Consider the following 13,477-nt stretch of genomic DNA (forward strand, 5'->3'; position numbering starts at 1 on the left):
GATATGCTACATATTCTCTAACATCTAGATAAAACCAGATGCCACTTTATTGGTGTGCTACATTCCATTTTAAGTAGGTAATGGAAATAACAGATATTTTGCCCTTAATGAAGACATATACTGCCTTTGTAGTCTGTCAAATCATTAGTGTACTCTGAGCAGGTACTTCATCTGATGAGCAATATGGCATGGGGCAAAACTGTGGAAAATGTAGTGATGATTGTTGCTACACACAGTCATCACTTCACCTCTAGAAAACCATGCAAGTGAAACACAGAAGAAAACTGGGAGTCAGGTAGCATCAGGGAAAGAGTCTGAAAGCCATTCTGAAATGTTGTGCCACAACTGATTACTAGAATCTCTAGTGGTGAAACAGACAAAACGCTTGAAAACCAGCTACTTCACAAGACAACAAAAACAATTAAAATTTTTAGACCAGCATAGTCTTGGGTTATGTAAGGCACCTATAGCAGACAAGCTGGGCCTGACACTTGACTGTATTCAGTGTTTAAATGCAGAAGGCAAATAGATCTCTTTATGAAAACCAAGGTATTTCATGCTCCCACATTTTTTCATCTCTCCATAAGGAGCAAACTTCACACAAGGAACTCCAACCACATAGCAGCTGGTTTTGACACTGTGTGAAGGAGAACATAGGGGCTCTAATGAGTAGAAATAGGAAAATGCTGGTCTTTAAAACATACAGATTCTATATATAGCAAAAAGCAAAACAATTTTCTCAAAGATCAACCATAGACCAGAGGCTGATTAAAGCAGTACATTACACCCTAAGGAAAATTAAAGGTAAGAATTTCTGCTATTAATATGTCAATCAGTTCTGCTCTCTGGGAGTCAATAGACCTATGACAGCTCTGCAGCAGCAGGAGGGCTAGCTCTAAAACTTTACTAACATATTAAAATCTAGATTTCCCATAACCTCCAGTGGTCTGGCTGTCACAAAGCTGTCCAATTTAACTTTTTCCCATGAGAACAATCCATTTGTGCTGATTGTTTACAAGGCAAGAGGTTACTTTATTACAAGCAGGAACATGGAGCATGTGAGCAATGACTGTCCTCAGAAGAAAGCGTTCACTTTCAAATTGTAAGAAAGCAGGGGAAGCATGCCAGAAGGTGGTTCTTAAAGTTACAGGCTGTGTAGTGTGAAGTAAGACAAGTGACTTTTCAGAAGTCTCAAATGTTGTACACCAAACATATGCCCTGCTATTTTTGTCTCCTTCACACTAACTACTCTAGCATAATCATTGGCCTTAATTTATTATCCATGTCAGAGAAGGGCAGACTGGCTCTGAAGGACAAAGATATTATGTCAGTACTACATGTATTTAGGTCAGGGGACTTGCCTTTAGAAGTTGAATATCAATTCCATTGTTTATGTTAGTAAATAGGGCATGAGGCCCAAAAACGCAGCAGATCTCAGTTTATCCATTCCATGAGTTCCTTTTGTTTAAAAATAAGTCAGTTCAATATGCTAGGCAAATTAAATATATTTGAACAAATTTTTGGCTGATATATGTGCAATTTGTATTGACTATCAAAATTTACTCATACAGTTCTCTGAAATTTCAATTACTTTGTAAAACGTCAAATATTACCAGTGCCAGTATACCATTTACAATTTTTGATTTAGCGTATGACCTTCCAGCACAAAAATTTAAGACTACACTTTACACGTATCTGCAATTGCCAGTTGACTATTCAAGAGTAAAATTCAGGTTAGGCCCTTTTGAAATTCATCAAAACATTTCACCTTTATTTAATATCCACTTTCAAAATCTGAAACAATCCTTCCAGTCTCTGTTCAAGCCTGAAAAACTCAATTGTTAGAGCATCAAGTCAGGATGAATTTTTCCACAGCACATCTCCACTGCTTCTCCAAACTGTTTGTCCAAGCTAATATCAAGCTAACTCAATTTAGATCAAATGAGGAGTAAAGCTAGTTGTCATTATGTGATAAGCAGCATTTGCAGTCCAAAGAAAGAGTCTCAAGCAATTTTTTTTCCATTGTTTAGTAGCGTGATCACTGCAGGTATCTAGGGTAGTATTTCCTAATTATAAATTGTTAGAAACGTCATATGCTAAATTAAAAGGTGGTGAGTGATAGCACACTGAGGTGATATTTTATATGCACATACGTGAGCTGAACTTGTCTTGCCTATGCATAAAGCAGTAAGCAATGTGATAGGACTCAATCAATTAAATGCTCAGATCTAAAATTTCAGGCTCAGATAAAGACTTAAAATATGCCAAATGAATCAAAGGGTCAGAGAGCATAGAGGCCTCTACAATTTGTCTTTGTGGCCTAATTATCCTGCAGAGTACAGCTGTTCATTGTCCAGGGAATGAGAAAAGCAGAAGCTTTCAGAGAGGCCATGCATTTGAAGAGTTATTTCAGAATTATTCCCAAGATTTTTCCAAGGTTTTGGGGTCTTCCTTGGATATTTTTTTACTGCTCTAGTGCGGAAAAATGTCCTGAAACTTAAAGATTTTTCCTCTGTTCATGGACTGTGGGAAGATCTGCAGACAATAGAATGGCACTCGCATGAGTGAATGAAATATCGTTTCCCATGGTCTTCTGGGTGTACAAGGACCATGCGGCTTTAGCAGAATACCCTGTAAGCATGCACATTACCACATCACATGGATGTTAGTTAGCAGTTTACTGTTCCAGCAGTGACTTGCATGTTTTAACTTGCTTCCTCTTTCAAGCACAAATCTTGTCAATCTGTAATCTAATCATTACATTAATACAGATTGTGTTAATTTATTTTGTCCTTATGAAGCACTCCCTGACTGAGAATTTTTAAAGACTATAATCTTACAAAAGCTTTGCTGCAGATTGCCTGTGGCTTACTTAAGCTGTTTTTTTGTCTGTTTGTTTGGTGGCAGAAAATTAAATGCAGCATCAGTACAGAAGGGAGCAAAACCATCATACTGCACTCAGAAAGCCTGCAGGGTCCTAGGACACTGCGTTTTGTTTTTGTTTGTGTTATTTTAGTAGTGACTCTATAATGTTGCTAATTTAAACAAGACATGGACAAATTTGTTTAACATTTCTCAATCCTAGGACTCTTCAGAATTTTTCTTCTAATATGTGCTCTCTTCTACTTATTTCTCCCAACTGAATTAGTTCAGCAATTATGGTCTCTCTGGGATAACAGCTTTTTTGAGTTTTTCTTAAACTCCAACAGGAAAGCCAAACATGTTTTCTTTTAGATTTTCTTAAAATAAATCAATGTATTTCTCCATTAACCCTGATTCTGCACAATGTAAACTTGAATTGCTTTAGCACATTGTATCATTTTCCTCTAAGACCTGGCTGAATATCACCCCAAAGTTTGAGTATTTAAGTTTTGGGTTTTTTGCATCTTGATATGCAAATTGAATTCAGATTAATTTGAACTGAAAGACTGAAAATTTGAATAACAGTATCACAGGAAAAAATACGGACTTGAGGACTCAAGAAGCATTTTCTTTTATCCCTGCCCCTAAGCAGGATTATGGCTAAACTATTCTTAGCTTGTATATAAATTGAAATTAGTGGGAAATTTTTGCTGGAGGCATAGTTTTTACAAGGTATTTTTCAAGTTATCACACTTCTCTTATCTTTCTGAATTAAGTCCTTAGCAGTTTAGGAGTACTTCTTGTGCTAGTCTGAGTCACGGGAACAAGGTAGGACATGGGAGTTTGCTTATTTTCAAGCCATTGCCTAAATTTATAGCTACATCAAAGTAATGCTAAAGGGAGACAAGCATTTTCTCAGGTAACTTGGTGCAGTTAATCGGTGAGCAGGTAATTTGCAAAGATTCCACACTAGGAACAATAGCACCTGATTTTCCCTTCCTGTTTCACTTCCATAGTAATCATAGTTTTCTTTCAGGTAATCAGCATTAGTTTATTACCATGTCATTTTAAGCTAATATTTTTACTGTTTGCACGTGATCAATGCAGAATATGCCTCCGTCTTTTCTGAAAAAAACCCCACATCCTTATGATATTTAGATACACTCATCCAGTGTTGACAATTATCAAGTTATTAATCCATTTGTTTTATATATGGAGTATCTACAACAGTTCAAATGAAATAATATTTTCAGAAAAGACAATAGGGAACAAGGAAGAAGGTAAACTCATCCAAGTAAAAACCTAAGTCATCCCTTAATTCTCAAACTGTCTTCTGCTGTAACCAAACTGTCCTTAGCACTCACCTAAACATAAATTCCCAATATTAGTTCTATTAATATCTTGCAGTCTGCAAGAAGACAGATCAGATTTAGTCAAATTTTATCTTTCAAAAACAAGACAGCAGCGAAGTCTTGGCAATACCCTGAAGACACATTAACAGTTCATTTATCCAGTGTGGGTAAATGTTTTTCTCTCTCAGAAGTGTACACCATATATTATAGAAACCCAAGCTACTTCAGCTACTGCAAAAGACTGCTATGGATCTAGAAGGCATGTTTCATATGAAGGGGTTCCTTTTAGCTAGGTATCACTCCACGCTGAGAGGTAGATGGAGAGCAGCAGGATTCTATTTGCTTGTAAACAGCAAGGTCTATTTAGAGCCATAACAGAGATCTCTTTTCCTCAAATAGACCTGGCAGGTGTTGTAGAAGCCTATGCAGTGTAAATAAATATCTTCCCTTGAAAAACACTTCAGCTTGAGAGATGAAATTTTACAATGTTCTGTAATGCTAAATATAATGTATTAAAAAGTTGCAAGAATCAAAAAAGATGTCCTTACCTGAATTTTACTTAAACCTAAGACTGAACTACAGAACTTCAGAGAATCTTGGTCTATAGTTTAAGGAAAACCACCTAGTACTTTTACTGAAATCTAGATATCTATAAAAGCTATCATTCAAAGCTTCCAAATGCACCAGCATCCAAACCTGGAACTAGATTTTCCGAAGATTTATCCTTCTGCTTATGTTCTGGAATAAGTGAAAAGATTTTGAGAGAGAGAGGTATCTGGCATTTAGTCACTACATTAGGGTGTATATGGAAACTGGATAAGACCTGGACTTCAAGAAGCTTGCTGGAACTTTCACACAAATATTTTAGTTGCAATAAACTATTAAACCATGTTGTGGGGAGGGCTGCTTGGGAGAGGGGGAGGTTTTGTCTTTGTAGCTGCCAATGACAGCACAGTACTAAGTGTGCTATTTAGCTGCCAGAATAAGTGGAAGGGACATGGGATGATGATTGGTCATTATTCTTCCCACCTCCAGGCAGTCCCTGAAATTCCTATTTAACTGACCTGGCATGCCACAGCTAAGACAAAAATATGCTTTTACAGAGTGTAAATAAGCACAGAAATAGAGAAATACAGTGTTCCTTTCGTCAGCAACTGAATCACAAATAAACTTAAACAATAGCCTCTTTGAAATTTAGCTAATGCCTGAAGAGAAAAGGAGGAATGCAAGGCCAAAAAATCCACCCACAGTCTCAACAGACTGATAATTAAAATCATACTTGTTTACCATTCCAAATTGGTTAACCTTTTTTGTGTTGCTTACCCCTACAGACTCCCACATACTTTATTGTAAAAACTGCTCATTACACAGCTGATATTTTAATTTAGATGGACTTGATTCTACTTCCTTCAAAATCACCATGAAAATTTCTATTGCAATCAGTGAGGGCAGGATTTAGCCCTAAACCTGAGCTATGTTTTTTAAAATGTGTGCAAATACATATATTTATTCACAAACACATAGCCACATTCCACTGTTTGTTTGTTTTTTCCAATCCAAACACATTAAAAAACTGTCTCTTAAGCTAATACTACAGGAACTCATATATATATATTGCATTAGATTGTGCCCAGTGTAAACACAACTGAGGTTGTCCACTGACTGAGAAAATATTTCATTTCTTAGAAGAAACTGAAATGCATACAGTTATTCTAAATTTCCTCACCATGCTTTTTCTCCTCTCTGAATCAACATGTTCATACTAACTGCAATTAAACCTTAGACAGACTAAGAATTTATCTTTTCAAATATACTTCTAAGAAAGATATGCTGTGTAATTACTGTGTAAATAATTTATAACTGCTTCCAAAAAAATTTAAAAAAACAAACCAAAAAAACCAAACAAACAAGACCCAAACTTCTGCTAAATGTCAGTTCTGGGTCCGTTAGTATATAAAAAAGAAGCTACAGAATTAAAATTGTGTATGAAATGGATACACCCTCATTTTCCACAAAACCTGTAAAGTTAATAAAGATTCTTGATCCAGAAGTGAGTTACCTTTTCTCAATTTTACCCTGGTACGAGCAGCTTGAAAAAAACATAAAAACAAAATGCCTCCATCCATTAAATGAAGGCTTGGGAGCCCATTATAACCCTGCCTCTGCTGACCCAAATTTCAGGGATTTAGAGCTGGAATTCATTTATACAAGTGTAAACCTGAAAGCAGCATCTGTTGGGTGGTAAATGATCCTCTGGAAAATGGTTCATTTCTTATCTACAAGGGCAGAGCCTCCCACACGCACAAGAAAGGCAAGACGAGCTGCAAGTCTGACAGTTAGATGGACCTAATTGGCATGTTATAAAATAACTGAACTGAAATGATAACAGCACAGTGCGAGATTAGCCACAAAAACTTAAAGAAACTGCAGAAGCACTAAATGAAATCACAATTGCGTGGTATTATACCAATGAGCAAAGAATTTCAGGAAACCAGCTCAAAGTCTTACGTTTTGTACTTGCAACTAACGTCTACCTGTAGTTGTAAGGAACACATGATTCACACTGAGCCAGCTGGGTTTGCTGTGTGGCTTGTTGATAGTGAGAGGTAGCACCTTAGTACACCTGTAAAATACCAATATTTATAAGGAAATAAGTCTTCTGTATCACACAGCAAAATAAAATGGAAGTTGAAATTATGGATATTGCAGGTTTTTTTATTTGTTACCTTAAAGTGTTCTTCTGTATCATTTTTTTCAGATATTTTTACTTCTATATTTTACTATCACTATGAAAGTAATTTTCTTTCTGCATTGAAATTCATTTACTAAATCTGTGAATTGGAATCTTCTCATGATAAAAGCTTATTAAAACATATTCTCTGTCTTCTGAAAAAAGAAGCATAAGACATGAGACAGATGTAATTTCATGTTTTGAAGGGATAATTATATCAAGTGTTTTATTTTCTTCATATAAATTTTAATAATAAATCTTTTTCATCACAGAATAGTACAGTTATAACAGAAGCCTTCTTCCAGTGAATGAGAAATATTATACCATGTTTGATAGGTTTTGGATAAAGTCCTCGATTACCTGAACAATCTCATAGCCTGTTTCTAGAAAAACAAGTTGTTTCATAGAATCAAATCCATGGTCTTTGGCACTGTCACAAATTCAAGTCAAAAAGTTCATTGCAAGTATCTCTCTTTTATTAGAATGATATTTTAGAATATGTGAACCAGCTGAATTCCTTTAAAAATTATTTCATTAGTGCTCACATTCTCACAGCATAGCTGTTCCCAGTGGAATTAAAGTTCACGTTTAATAGAAACTGATTTTATGCACAACACATCATGTGCACATTACAGGTATCTAAGATGATAATTTTTCTCTCAGCTTTTCTACAACAAGGAGCTAAAAGGGTACCCTTTTCTATCATAACCACATTTTCCCTGTCTGACATTACATACAGCAGAATATTATGTGCACAGTGCCTTGTTAGAGTCCAACATTAAGAGAAACGTTCTCCAAATGTCAGATGGTGATGCATTATTGCTTCAGTCTTTAACCACTTTATAATCACTTCCTCTTGCTCTGTGACCTGTGCTTTGCTTTTGGTGTCCATGCCGTTGGTGTCATGGTGACCTTACAGTTACAGCCTGTCCCCCCTGGAGCTGCAGCTCCCATAGGCTCTCACATGCATCTGCAACTGGACGTGTCTGGTTAACGAGCCACTTTTGCTTTCAGTGTCATTGCTGTTTTGGAGTCTTAGAGCAGTTTCTTAACTCTGAACAGCCACCTAAGGAGAGCCAGCAACCATTACGCAGCCAAACCAGGGCTCAGGCTCTGAGCAATTAAACATTAAGCAAGAAAACTGACTTCCACTGCTCTGGTAGCCTCAATATTTCCTACAGAAAAAGTTATTTCCATGTCTCCTGCTCAATCTCTTCAAAGTGGCTCTAGGAGTTGAACAGTCTGCTTCATTTCTCTCAGGATAGGATCATTTTTACACTCATTGTAAATTGTCCATAATGGGTGATAATTTTATGATTTTAAAAGAAGCATATTAATACCAGGCAATTTGCCTGAATGGTTGTCCCATGAGTCTGGGCAGAAACTACCTCCCATCTATTCACAAGCAGGAAGGAATCAGTTCAGGCTATGGCTTTCAACATAGCGGATGTCTCGGCTCCTCTCAATCTTTCATGCAAAGGGCAAGAAAACAACAGTCAGGCCAATTGAAAAGGTATTTTTATTCTAGCTGGGTAATAAAAAGCAACTTCTTTTCCAAGTTGTGGAACTGAATTTAAAAGATGAGCAGAAACTACCGTGCATTACAAGATCCATAATACCCCGGTGGAGAAAGTACTGCAGAAAATGATTAGTTGAGAATGTGTGACAAGTCAGAAATATAGCTCCAAACAGGCACCTCTAAAGTCAGGCAAATGCCAATTGCCAAAATTACTCCGAAACATGACTTATTTAAGATTTAACCCATGGGAAAAGTAAGCCAGAAAGTGGTTGTTTCCCCACAGAAGATACTGAGGGAACATCAGTTTTCATGAAGGAAAATATTTCTTTAGAAATGTTTTAAGCTTTCAAAACAATGAGAAGAACAGTCATGACTCAACCCACAGTTGTTCATAGACGGCAAAGCTGGTGAAGACATTCAGCTTCAGTATTATACTATTTGGGGACAATGTACTTAGGATTGAATATTTAATAAATACAGCCTCATTTTGGCTGATCAAAGCCATGTGTTTTTCCATTTGATTCAGTCACTGGTCTGCAGCATATGAATTCTCAACATATCTTAGAATGAGAAAGCAATATATCTGTTTCCAAGATAGAAATTTTTTTGTCACAAACCTGATGAATCTCCTACTTCAAATTAATAATGTACATGTTCACGTTGTATAGCATTGGGGTATATTTTTGTACAATGTGCCCTTTGAAAAACCTTTTATTAACATTCAAGTGTGTCTCAGACCTGTGTTTCCTGAACACATTTTTTCAAATCCTGAGGCTACAGTCTCAGAAAACTGCAGTCCAAAATCCTAGCTTCTAGGTTGCTTATTCCACCATTTCTGGGACTATTTATAAACAAACAATCTACCTGGAGGAAAATAAAAAATTTAGCCTAATGTTGCCTTTAAGGAAAAAAAACCCACAAATTAGTGGGTACCACAGTAGCTTTAGAAAAGGGGTAAAATGCTAGGACCAAGCAGTTCTGCTGAGCTAGATACCGTGCCTATTTTAAATGTGCCACAAGTAACTGATAACAGGAGTAAGTTAGTATTAGTGTTGCAGTGGAGGACTAGGGCACAGTGACACTGCTGTTAATGCCTGGAGATTAACAGTCCACTTTCAAGAAAAAAAATACTATATAAGACAAATTCAGAAAGGAATGTCTTTCTGTACACTTAGATTGATCACAAGCTGCAAATTCAAAGCTAGAATTTGCAGAGATGTGTAGCTATCTAACATTCTGGATCTGTTTGGTTTAAAATTCTACGCATGGTATCACAACCTTCCAAATTCTCAGAAAATGGAAAGGATTTCCATATTTCATAAGTCATAGGTAAAAGTACGGTTCATTGAAAAAATCAAGTGAGATTTCTCACTCTAGAAAAGTGCAGATTTCCTAATATCTTGAAGTTGATTATACTTTATAAAAACCTCAGGTTTCTAAATAAATATTCTATGGTGCATCAACACTGACTTTGACAACAAAGAAAGTTGAATTGTGAGATAATAAACTGCCTGCCAACACTTTAATATTTTCTGTCAAGAATCTGAAATGATAGCATTTTAAAAGACTATTCAATGCAGCACTTTTTGACATTTAATAAAACATGGATTCATAGCTTTGAAGTTAAATAATGTATAGAAGTAGGAGCACATAGAGCCTCTGTTTTCTAAAGGGAGGGTCATGAATCCGGTAACATGGATTCAAAATCCACAGAGTAATCATGTGGTTTCAATTATTCATCATAAATTTTATAACATCACTCAAAATCCACTGATAAGTCAAAATCAGGGTTTAACCATAAACTTAGTTGTCTTGCTTGCAACATAGGATTTTAGCAGGTCCTCATGTTCTGCTGAAGTGAGGCAGTAACTTTTAAAAATCACAATAGAGGCAATCAGATCATAACTTTTCTCCTTCAGACTGCAATCTCAGATTCCCCTCAGAATGTTTCTCATGTCTCCTTATAGCACCTGAGCACAAATGAATAGCTTTTGAAAGAAATAAAGGAACCATATTGCCATCAGCAGTATCATTTCTTCCCATTGAATGTAGTGATGAAATCTTCCATCAATTCAACACACTAGAATCCAGTTCTTGTGGCTTCTCTGGTGAGAAGTTTAGTCTTATTTTCACAGAACACCAGCAGCTACAGATGCCAGAGCTTTCAATATTCATTAAGCTTGCTTTCCTTTGGCACCTTTTATGCTGCACAATGTTGTTGCAAGCTTGTCTGTGGATTTTGACCACAACGGTGTATGTTTACTGTCATACTAAATGGTCTTTAGATATAGTACATCTTTACTTCCACAATATGGGAGGGAAGTGGCATTTTGCTTTAGGAACATCCTCTTAAAACATTTTAGTGGCCTGCCACTCAGCTGATTACCATGCTAGCCCTGTGCGTTCCAAAATATGTACCAAATGCCCAAAGCAACATACATTATTCACAGCCCTTTTATCAATCTCCATTAAGAGAATGCTATTGGAACAGCACACTGCTATGTCCTTTCACTTATCAAAGAGATGGGATGAAAATCACCCGACAACAACTACTAATGAACCCACCTTCGACACCAGATGGCTGTTTGTGGTATGCTGGCACCATCTGTGGGTCGGACAAGACAAGGAGATTACCTCTAAGCCAAAGGCTGTAACTATAAATGGCATTTTGAGCCCAGAAACATCCTTCAACTCTCTTTAAAATCTCTGAAGTCTCCATAAACCCTATTACATTACAGCTTACGTACTTATTTCAAAGCTTGAAGTGTTTGAATCGCTAGAGTAAACGCTGCTACAAAGCTACAGTAGTACCATAAGATCTGGACTATTTTGTTTGCTCTGACTAAACACAGAATATTTCATAGACAACTGAGAGAGGATGAAAACTTTCAGATTCTGCTTACATGACTAAGTTACACTCTACAAAAAAAGTCAAGATACATTATCTCAACAATCCATACAGACCTTGGCTTCTTCTTGTTTGCACTTTTATCGCAGTAATTTCAACTTATAGCTCTTCTCTTGCCAATCAGCATTTTCAGTTTCTTTGTTCTCCACCCAGTTCCCTTCCACAGGTGAAAAAGGCAACAAGTGAGGTTTGACCTACATGATCTACATTTGTGTCTGATGTACATACCTATGATTAGCCTTGGCTTGCTGGTTGACCACACAAAAAAGAACTCAATGTGATGCTAAACGGTTTACCCTAATTAGCACCTTCTCTCTCTTCTGTCTTCTGCTTCTGTGGAAACTTATCTGCAAGATTGTTGATAGCACCTTGAATTTAATTGAAAATTTTAAATTGGTTTTAAAAAAATCAAGGAAGACAGGTAACATAATTGCAGAAGCTTAGTTTCTTAGCTTAGGTTTCTGCAACCGTCAAAGAGGTTCAGCCAAAACTTAATCACCCTCCAAATAGCAAGGAGTAATTCTGGTTGTGAAACCTTAGTTAAGCAATATGTTAGCTCAACAGACATCTTTTTTTCTATGTCTCTGTCTAAAGAGATTTCTGGCAAGTATGTGTGCAAGACATGGTATTTTTCCATGTCTTCATAGCAAATTCTAAGAATACAACATTGTCATGTTTCCCATCCCTTTTTGGTTGACTCTTCAGGGGTTTTGTTTGCATTTTAAGGAATTAATGTTTCATTGACTTATACATTGTTAAGCTCTATTATATTGTTCTCCTTAATTAACAGTTTATCCCTCCAGCTTCAAGGCAACCAGACTAAAGTTCATTTTTAAAGCAAAGGTTTATATAACTGGAGATGCATGAAGTCTGGGCAATTTGTATCATTTATTTGAACAGTCAACATCTGGATCAGCATTTCCTTGAGTCAGGTTGCCTTCCTCACCTGCCTAAAACACAGGGATCCCAAGGTTCCCTGCTTGCAGACTCTTTTTACTGCAGTTGAAGTAAATCTTTGATTTTAGCTAAAAGTATCAGCATTTTTGTCCAGACTATAGATAAGGAAACATAGCTTTGCCTGTTTTGATAGCTGATATTCCTAAATGAGTAGAAATAAACTATAGCAATAGAATCTTTAAGTCTAGTGGTGCAAAAGAAGAAGAAGAAACTTGTTATTTCACTTATTAAGGGCAAAAGCAATACTCATCTCCCTTCTCTTTTTCTAACTTTGTCACCATGTTACAGACTTTTCAGCATCAAGTTTTCAGTAGCTAAAACACAACTACTTATGGCAGTAAAGCTGAGGCTGAGACTACAATGGCAAGTTCACAATTTCTTTGCAATGGGCAGGCATTTATCATATGGTTTCATGACATTAATAGTAGTGCCTTCTCAACCTTAGAAAACAATTTTGACAAAGTAATTTTACCAATGGGTGAAGTTTTACATATGAAGAGTTCAAGAGAAAATTTTAAAAGCATCTAGTGACTGATAGCAGCTACACAAATTTAGTACAGCATTTTTTATTGCTGAATAACACTTGTATAATAATTTTTCAGATACAGCTCTAGAAGTTCATTGCTCTTCCATTTTACTAGCAAGTATGTTTATGAAAACTATAAACACATCCTTGCAAAGCACCAACATATTATAAATCTACACATGGAGAGCCAGTGTACAACCTTACATGAAGACCCATAAAATCACCCCAAAATTTTGCTAATTTCAATAGGTAAAGAGACTAGAAGGAACAGTTTCACAGTCAAGCATGGCTGTTTTTAGAAAATAGAAAAGCTTAGAAAATGGTGTGTCCTATTAGACTAGCTGGTACATACAGAAACCTGATTTTAAAAGGCTACTTATTGTTTGGAAACAAAGCAGGGATTTAACAGTGTTTGGCCATTCATACCCCACCCACGGAAATAATTATTCAAACTCTCTAGAGAAGCATCCTAACAGGATTTACGATCAGACCCTAACTGGCAAGGTTCTTTGGCTCCTCATTTTAGTTTCATGCTTTGAAAAAGAGGAAGGTCAATAGTTACTCAGCACACATAAACCCTCACTCACATACACCCGTTTCATCCATCTATATGGCAAAATAA

Source organism: Streptopelia decaocto (assembly GCF_964273445.1).
Source record: "Streptopelia decaocto genome assembly, chromosome: Z".
In the NCBI taxonomy this organism is placed as follows: Eukaryota; Metazoa; Chordata; class Aves; order Columbiformes; family Columbidae; genus Streptopelia; species Streptopelia decaocto.